The sequence below is a fragment of the Pristiophorus japonicus genome, chromosome 2, assembly GCF_044704955.1.
Source record: "Pristiophorus japonicus isolate sPriJap1 chromosome 2, sPriJap1.hap1, whole genome shotgun sequence".
In the NCBI taxonomy this organism is placed as follows: domain Eukaryota; kingdom Metazoa; phylum Chordata; class Chondrichthyes; family Pristiophoridae; genus Pristiophorus; species Pristiophorus japonicus.
In genome coordinates, this window is record NC_091978.1 from 346,501,449 (window position 1) to 346,510,916 (window position 9,468).

Genomic DNA, 9,468 nt, shown 5'->3' on the forward strand with positions numbered 1-9,468 from the left:
CACGTCAGTACATTGCCCCCAATACCATGTGCTTTAATTTTGCACACCAATCTCTTGCGTGGGACCTTGTCAAAAGCCTTTTGAAAGTCCAAATATACCACATCCACTGGTTCTCCCTTGTCCACTCTACCAGTTACATCCTCAAAAAATTCTAGAAGATTTGTCAAGCAGGATTTCCCTTTCATAAATCCATGCTGACTTGGACCGATCCCGTCACTGCTTTCCAAATGTTCTGCTATTTCATCTTAATAAATTGATTCCAACATTTTCCCCACTACTGATGTCAGGCTAACCGGTCTATAGTTACCGGTTTTCTCTCTTCCCTCCTTTCTTAAAAAGTGGTGTTACATTAGCTAACCTCCAGTCCATAGGAACCGATCCAGAATCGATACTGTTGGAAAATGATCACCAATACATCCACTATTTCTAGGGCTACTTCCTTAAGTACTCTGGGATGCAGACTATCAGGCCCCAGGGATTTAGCGGCCTTCAATCCCATCAATTTCCCTAACACAATTTCCTGCCTAATAAGGATTTCCTTCAGTTCCTCCTTCTCACTAGACCCTCAGTCCCCTAGTATTTCCGGAAGGTTATTTGCGTCTTCCTTCGTGAAGACAGAACCAAAGCATTTGTTTAACTGGTCTGCCGTTTCTTTGTTCCCCATTATAAATTCACCTGAATCTGACTGCAAGGGACCTACGTTTGTTTTCATGAATCTTTTTCCTCTTCACTAATCTATAGAGGCTTTTGCAGTCAGTTTTTATGGGGTCAAGTTTCGGCCGGAGTTGCTCCTGTTTTTTTGGAGCAACTGGTTTAGAATGGAGGAGCTTAGAAACTGCAATTCTCGGCATTTAGTTTGCTCCAGTTCTAGTCAGTTAGAACAGTTTCAGTTTGGAACAGATTTTTTTTCAAAAGGGGGCGTGTCCGGCCACTTACGTCCGTTTTGATAGTTTAGGCAGTGAAAACATACTCCAAACTAACTTAGAATGGAGTAAGTGTAGATTTTTGTACGCTCAGAAAAACCTGATGTCTACACTTAGAAAATCAGGCGTAGGTTACAAATCAGGTGTAGGGAATGTGGGGTGGGGTGGGGGAGGGTTTAAAGGGAAGTTTACAAACATTAAACACTTCAGTTTTACAAATAAAGAGCCATCATCAATAATAAATGATAAATACATCAATAAATCAATCAAAAAAATTAATTAAATTTTAAAAATTAAAAATCAATAAATAAAACATTTTCTACTTACCGACTGCAGCACCGGGAGTCCTCCAACAGCGTGCTGGGACGGCCCCCCCAGTGTCTCTCTGTCTGTGTGTGTGTGTGTGTGTGTGTGTGTCCCTTATTCTGTCTGTCAGTGTCTGTGTTTCTGACAGCGGGGGATGGGGGAGGAGAAGTGGGGTGGGGAGGGGAGGGAGAGAGAAGGAGGCTGAACGGCCGAGCCCAAGACTTCGGGCTGGATTTACAGGTAGGTGGTCTCGGGTCCGGTGGGGGGGGGGGAGTTGCGGAGATCGCGGGGGGGGAACGAGAGAGTCGCGGAGATCGCGGGGGGGGAACGAGAGAGTCGCGGAGATCGCGGGGGGGGGAACGAGAGAGTCGCGGAGATCGCGGGGGGGGAACGAGAGAGTCGCGGAGATCGCGGGGGGGGAACGAGAGAGTCGCGGAGATCGGGGGGGTGGGGGGAAAGAGAGAGTCGCGGAGATCGTGGGGGTGGGGGGAAGAGAGAGAGTCGCGGAGATCGGGAGGGGGTGGGGGGGGGAGAGAGAGTCGCGGAGATCGGGAGGGGGTGGGGGGGGGAGAGAGAGTCGCGGAGATCGGGAGGGGGGGAGAGAGTCGCGGAGATCGGGAGGGGGGGAGAGAGAGTCGCGGAGATCGGGAGGGGGGGAGAGAGAGTCGCGGAGATCGGGAGGGGGGGAGAGAGAGTCGCGGAGATCGGGAGGGGGGGGAGAGAGAGTCGCGGAGATCGGGAGGGGGGGGAGAGAGAGTCGCGGAGATCGGGAGGGGGGGGAGAGAGAGTCGCGGAGATCGGGAGGGGGGGGAGAGAGAGTCGCGGAGATCGGGAGGGGGGGAGAGAGAGTCGCGGAGATCGGGAGGGGGGGAGAGAGTCGCGGAGATCGGGAGGGGGGGAGAGAGAGTCGCGGAGATCGGGAGGGGGGGAGAGAGAGTCGCGGAGATCGGGAGGGGGGGAGAGAGAGTCGCGGAGATCGGGAGGGGGGGAGAGAGAGTCGCGGAGATCGGGAGGGGGGGAGAGAGAGTCGCGGAGATCGGGAGGGGGGGAGAGAGAGTCGCGGAGATCGGGAGGGGGGGAGAGAGAGTCGCGGAGATCGGGAGGGGGGGAGAGAGAGTCGCGGAGATCGGGAGGGGGGGAGAGAGAGTCGCGGAGATCGGGAGGGGGGGAGAGAGAGTCGCGGAGATCGGGAGGGGGGGAGAGAGAGTCGCGGAGATCGGGAGGGGGGGAGAGAGAGTCGCGGAGATCGGGAGGGGGGGAGAGAGAGTCGCGGAGATCGGGAGGGGGGGAGAGAGAGTCGCGGAGATCGGGAGGGGGGGAGAGAGAGTCGCGGAGATCGGGAGGGGGGGAGAGAGAGTCGCGGAGATCGGGAGGGGGGGAGAGAGAGTCGCGGAGATCGGGAGGGGGGGAGAGAGAGTCGCGGAGATCGGGAGGGGGGGAGAGAGAGTCGCGGAGATCGGGAGGGGGGGAGAGAGAGTCGCGGAGATCGGGAGGGGGGAGAGAGAGTCGCGGAGATCGGGAGGGGGGGAGAGAGAGTCGCGGAGATCGGGAGGGGGGGAGAGAGAGTCGCGGAGATCGGGAGGGGGGGAGAGAGAGTCGCGGAGATCGGGAGGGGGTGGGGTGGGGGGGGGAGAGAGAGTCGCGGAGATCGGGAGGGGGTGGGGTGGGGGGGAGAGAGAGTCGCGGAGATCGGGAGGGGGGGAAGAGAGAGTCGCGGAGAGGGGGGAGCGGAGGTCGGGTCGCCGCAGGGTGCGGGGGGAAGCGGGAGTCGGGTCGGGTGGGAGGTGAGCCTTAACCACGCAGCCCCAGTGAGGCTATTCGGCCAGGGCTAGGGACTGCCTGCTTCGGTTGGGCGCCTGGAGCTACTGCACATGCGCGCCCACTGTAGCGCGCATGTGCAGAGGTCCCGGCACTGTTTTCAGCGCAGGGACCTGGCTCCGCCCCCCACAGCTTGTGCTGCACTGCGCCCAGCTCTAGAGGACCTGCAGGGAGCCGGAGAATAGATAAGTTTTTTTTTAGGTGCACTTTGTGGCGCGAAAAACTGGCGTCCAGATCCGGGCTGCGCCGTTTTTGGCGCGGTCCGAAACTTGGGCCCTTTGTTCCCAGCAAGCTTCCTCTCATACTCTATTTTCCCCTCCTAATTACATCCTTTGTCCTCCTCTACTGTATTACAAAATTCTCCCAGTCCTCAGGTTTGCTGTTTTTTCTGGCCAATTTATATGCCTCTTCCTTGGATTTAACACTATCCTTGATTTCCCTTGTTAGTCACGGTTGAGCCACTTTTCCCGTTTTACTTTTTTACTCCAGACAGGGATGTACAATTGTTGAAGTTCATCCATGTGAGCTTTAAATGTTTTCCATTGCCTATCCACCCTCAACCCTTTAAGTATCACTCGCCAGTCTATTCTAGCCAATTCACACCTCATACCATCGAAGTTACCTTTCCTTAAGTTCAGGACCCTAGTCTCTGAATTAACTGTGTCACTCTCCATCTTAATAAAGAATTCTACCATATTATGGTCACTCTTCCCCAAGGTACCTCGCGCAACAAGATTGTTAATTCGTCCTTTCTCATTACACATCACCCAGTCTTGGATGGTCAGCCCTCTAGTTGGTTCCTCGACATATTGGTCTAAAAAACCATCCCTAATACACTCCAGGAAATCCTCCTCCACCGCATTGCTACCAGTTTGGTTAGTACAGTCAATATGTAGATTAAAGTCGCCCATGATAACTGCTATACCTTTATTGCACGCATCCCTAATTTCTTGTTTGATGCTGTCCCCAACCTCACTACTACTGTTTGGTGGTCTGTACACAACTCCCACAAGTGTTTTCTGCCCTTTGGTATTCCGTAGTTCCACTCATACCGATTCCACATCATCCAAGCTAATGTCCTTCTTTACTATTGCATTAATTTCCTCTTTAACCAGCAACGCCAACTCACCTCATTTTCCTTTCTGTCTGTACAATGTTGTATCAAATTCACCATTGCATTCCATACATAAAGCTAAAAATCTGAAGGTTGCAATTGCAATGATTTTTCCTAATTACTTTGGGACAGAGGTACCCAAAAAAAATTTTTGGTTCCACCCCTTTTTAGGGAATTGTGTCCCATTAAAGCAGCTCTTTTTTTCCAAGAAATACCTATTTTGTAATTTCCCCCCCTCCCCCCCCCCAAAAAAGATGAGAGTTCAATGCTATTGCAAGCCATTATGCAGATTATGATCTGCACCTATCTGAATTTAACAAAATAGCCTCTAACTCTACTAAGTTAGGTGGCACAGTAAATGGTGCAATGGGAGCAGAAAGTTGTAAAGTACCATTGATAGAGTAAGGGAGTGGGCAAAACTACAACAGATGAAGTTTAATGCCGGGAACTATGAGGTCATCCACTTTGGACCAAAGAAAGATAGCTGAGTATTTTCTAAATGGGGAGAATCTAGAGACCGAGGATGAGCGGAGAGATTTAGGGGTCCAAGTACAGAAATGATTAAGCTAGTGGACAGGTACAAAAAGTAACTTTAAAAAGCTCATGGAATGTTGCCTTTTTATCTTTTTATTCATTCCTGGGATGTGGGCGTCGCTGGCAAGGCCCAGCATTTATTGCCCATCCCAAATTGCCCTGGAGAAGGTGGTGGTGAACTGCTGCAGTCTGAGTTTTTTTTTTTGAAATTCGTAGCCAATCGTTCCAATTCTTTGTCAAATCACAAAACGCCAGAGGTCACCTTGCACACGCCAAGGATCACTCTGCGCCAATGCTCTTAGCCAAAAGGCCTAGAGCCACTGCACCGTTCCTGGAAGTACTGCAATACCAGGTTCGTGCCATGGAGATGGATGGGTCAGGTCCCCCACACACCTCCGTGGAGGTGGATGGGTCAAGCCACCCCAGTCTGAGTGGTGAAGGTACTCCCACAGGGCTGTTGGGGAAGGAGTTCCAGGATTTTGATTCAGCGACAATGAAGGAACAGCGATATATTTCCAAGTCAGGATGGTTTGTGACTTGGAGCTAATTGGTGTTCCCATGTGCCTGCTACCCTTGTCCTTCAGATTGTCGAGGTTGCAGGTTTGGGAGGTGCTGTCGAAGAAATATTACCATCTCAGGAACGTAGGAACGGGACTGGAATACAAATGTTATGCTACTGTTGTAGAAAGCTTTGGTTGGACCCCATTTAGAGTATCTTGTTGAGTTCTGGGCACTGCACCTCAGGAAGGGTATCTTGTCCTCGGAGTTTAAAAAAAAAATTTCTTCATGGGATGTGGGTGTCGCTGGCAAGACCAGCATTTATTGCCCATCCCTAATTGCCCTTGAGAATATGGTGGTGAGCCCCCGCCTTGAACTGCTGCAGTGGTGACGGTACTTCCACAGTGCTGTTAGGGAGTGAGTTCCAGGATTTTGACCCAGCGATAATGAAGGAACGGCGATCTACTTCCAAGTCAGGATGGTGTGTGACTTGGAGGTGGTGGTGTTCCCATGTGCCTGCTGCCCTTGTCCTTCTAGCTGGTAGAGGTCGCGGGTTTGGGAGGTGCTGCCGAAGAAGCCTTGGTGAGTTGCTGCAGTGCATCTTGTCGAAGGTGCAGTGCAAAATCACCAGAATGATAATGGGGCTAAATATGTTAAATTATGAGGACAGTTGCATAGTCTAGGCTTATAGTTCCTTGCGTATAGAAGATTACGAGTTGATGATTATGATGATTAAAGGGTAGATCGAGAGAAACTATTTCCTCTGGTGGCAGAGTCCAGAACAAGGGGCATAACGTTAAAATTAGAGCTAGGCCGTTCAAGAGTGATGTCAGGAAACCCCTCCACACAGAGTAGTGGAAATCTAGAACTCTCTTCCCCCAAAAAGCTGTTGAGGCAAGGTCAATTGAAAATGTCAAAACTGAGATTAATAGATTTTAGTTAGGCAAGGGTATTAAGGTTGTGGAGCCCAAGGGGGTTAGATGGAGTTGAGTTATACATAAGCCATGATCTTATTGAATGGCGGAACATGTTCGTGGAACTGAATGACCTATTCCTGTTTGTATGATCCTCTGGTTCTAAGCTGGTAATATTTCTCTCTCCTCCCTCTCCCCACCCCTCGCCTCCTAACCATAATGGAAAATGCTATATTCATCAAGGGGGAATTGTCTGATAAAATATTTGAAGAATATTGCCATATATCTTCCGTGATTAAGTCATTGCATCACAAATCTCCGTATTTGTCTTTATTTCGATAAACAAGAACAACATTTCATTATTTCCTCACTGACATAAGAATATAATAAATAGGAGCAGGAGTAGGCTTTGCGGCTCCTCCAGTCTGCTCCGCCATTGAAGAAGATCATGACTGATCTGCTCTTGGCCTCAACTCCACTTTCCTGCCTGTTTCCCATAACCCGTGATGCCCCTATAGTTCAAGAATCTGTCTATCTCCGCCTTGAATATATTCAATGACCCAGCCCCACAGCTCTCTCGAGTGGAGAATTCCAAAGATTCATGACCCTTTGAGAGAAGAAATTCCTCCTCGTCTCCGTCTTAAATGATACGACCCCTTATTCTGAAACTAAGCCCCCTAGTTCTAGATTCCCCCATGAGGGGAAATATCCTCTCAGCATCTACCCTGACAAGCCGCCTCAGAATCTTATGTTTCAATAAGATCACCTCTCATTCTTCTAAACTCCAATGAGTATAGGCCTAACATGCTCAACCTTTCCTCATAAGACAACCCCTTCATCCCAGGAATCAACCTAATGAACCTTCTCTGAACTGCCTCCAATGCAAGTATATCCCTAATTAAATAAGTGTTATGTATGCAATAAAGGTTCAAACTGAGTGCTGTTTAACTAAGCAAGGTGCAACCTTGCTTCTGCTTTATTTAGGCCCAAAGTGCCTGACTCTCAAAATGGTTGGCCTTTTATACCTGAGCAGCACCATGTGCATGCTGCTCAGTGGCCTCTAACAATGACGCCATCTGGTGGCTACAAACAGAATGTACATACATGACAACAAGGAGACCAAAACTGCACACAGTACTCTAGGTGTGGTCTCACCAACACCTTGTACAGTTGTAGCAGGACCTCCCTACATTTATACACCATCCCTCTTGCAATAAAGGCCAACATTCCATTTGCCTTCCTAATTACTTGCTGTACCTGCAGGTGAACTTTGTGTTTCATGTACGAGTGGACCCAGATCCCTCTGTACTGCAGCATTCTGTAGTCTCTCTTCATTTAAATAATATTTTGCTTTTCTATTCTTCCTACCAAACATGGAGGCTTGTTTCAATGTGATATTGTTGAGCTCTCCCCTTTTATTTGTGCTCCCTCATATAGTGTAGCAAGTGGCTACAGTGTCTCCTTACAGCTCTGAATTAGGGAAAGCTCCCTTTCTCTCTTTCCCACCCACAACATCCACTTAAGTATGAATACAGTTCGTGCTACTATTGCAGTTTATAATCTAAATCTGTTTGACCAATGGGCCTTTTTTCTCCTATGACTAGAAATTTGCTGCTGATGCATTGTAGTACCAGTGCATGGCCATCTGTTCCAAGTGGTGTCAGCCCTTGCATCAAATTCCATTGGCAGGATGACATTATTGTCTTTGATTTTGCACCATTCTGATGTCAACATAAAGTATAACTGATGCGTAGGGGATGGAGGCAGAATCCTACAGGGTTATTATTTGTTCCATATTGTGCGATTAAAAGACTAAGATGCCATAGGTTTTTTTGTAAATTCGTGATCCTTCCAGTTGGTTACTTGAGGGTATTAGTCATTTGCTCAGTCCAGCTGGTTTTGCCAGGCTTAGTAACTGAGATAAAGGTAATTGTCAATCTTGTCTGACCTGGATGGTGTGTTGTCATTAAAGTAGGAGAACAGGAATATGTAGTTGTATTTTTTTTTAAAGTTGGTACATAGGTTAATATAGTAAGCCTGACCAGGTTCCTGGAATGGTTTATTAAACTGATTTAAAAAAAATTAAATTCGAAGTTTTCTAAATTTTTATAGGACCGATACTACAAGTAACCAGTGTTCATGGAGTGTGTCTCCAGCAAATCATCAGTGTTGTCGTCATCTTGAGTGATCTGCTACATCTCTAGTGGTGAAATGTATTTCTAAGGTGTCACATCTGTAATGAAGCTGATAACCTGAACTTGGCTTCTGTTAAAGACTGGGGCCTACACTGCCATCTGGATCTGAGACCATTGTCATAGCTGCATAGAAGTTGCTGTGTGTATTCCATTCTCTCCTATGGACAAGGAACAGTTATTTGGGTCGGGGAACCTACACAAAGTGATTCGAGCAATGCCTTTTAAATATTTTTTAAAATGGAGTGAGTGCAAGCTGGGAGTTTGTAGGGTGGGGGGGCGGTTGCAGAGATATGGAGGTGTTGTGGGATTGAGAATGACTGTAGGTCAGCAAGCAGAGGCATGATCATGGCTGAGTTGGACTTGATGTTGGATTACAATATTGGCAGCAGAGCTTTCGATGAACTCAAGTTCACTGTCCATGGGGGATTGAAGGCTGACTAGGAGAGTATTGGAATCTTCGAGTCTGGAGGTGGCAGAGGCAAACATGAGGGTTTCAGCAGCAGATGGACTGAGGTGGGCAGTGTTGCGGAGGCGGAAATAGGTGGTCTTTGTGATGGAGAGGGTTTGGGATCTGAAACTGGGCTCTGGGTTGAATCGTACTCGAGATGAATAGCCTGGTTCAACCTGAGACAGTGGATGGGGAGAGCAATGTGAAGAGTATGAACTTTGTGGCAGGGGTTTAACTGGAAGAAATTGAGGCATGTCCAAAAAGAAATGGTGATGTATGAAAACCTTGGAAAGATATTAATAAGGATTTTAATGGCAGCAACAGGAGAGTTGTGGGTAAGTACAAAACTGATGGTGGACAAAATAGGAAATCTGACAAAGTGAAAAGGAAAGTATGATCAATCATGGACGTAGCACTTAAGTGATACCATCAGTGAAAAGTGAATCCACTGTGAAATGGTGCCATCTTTTGACCAATGATGGGTACAACAAATATTGACAACATCAATCTTTTATTTTAAAAACGAGGATACATTAGGCCATATTTTGCTGGATCGGGGCATCTCGCATTGTGCCCTGTTAGTTCGATCTGTTGGTGTATGTTTAGGTCTGTTAATTTTTTTGCACACAAAATTACTGGAAGTGTGAGCTGGTAACAGCACAGCAAGGACAACAGGGCATCTGGGACCTGATGGGGCAAACGGTGCACCTCCTTAACA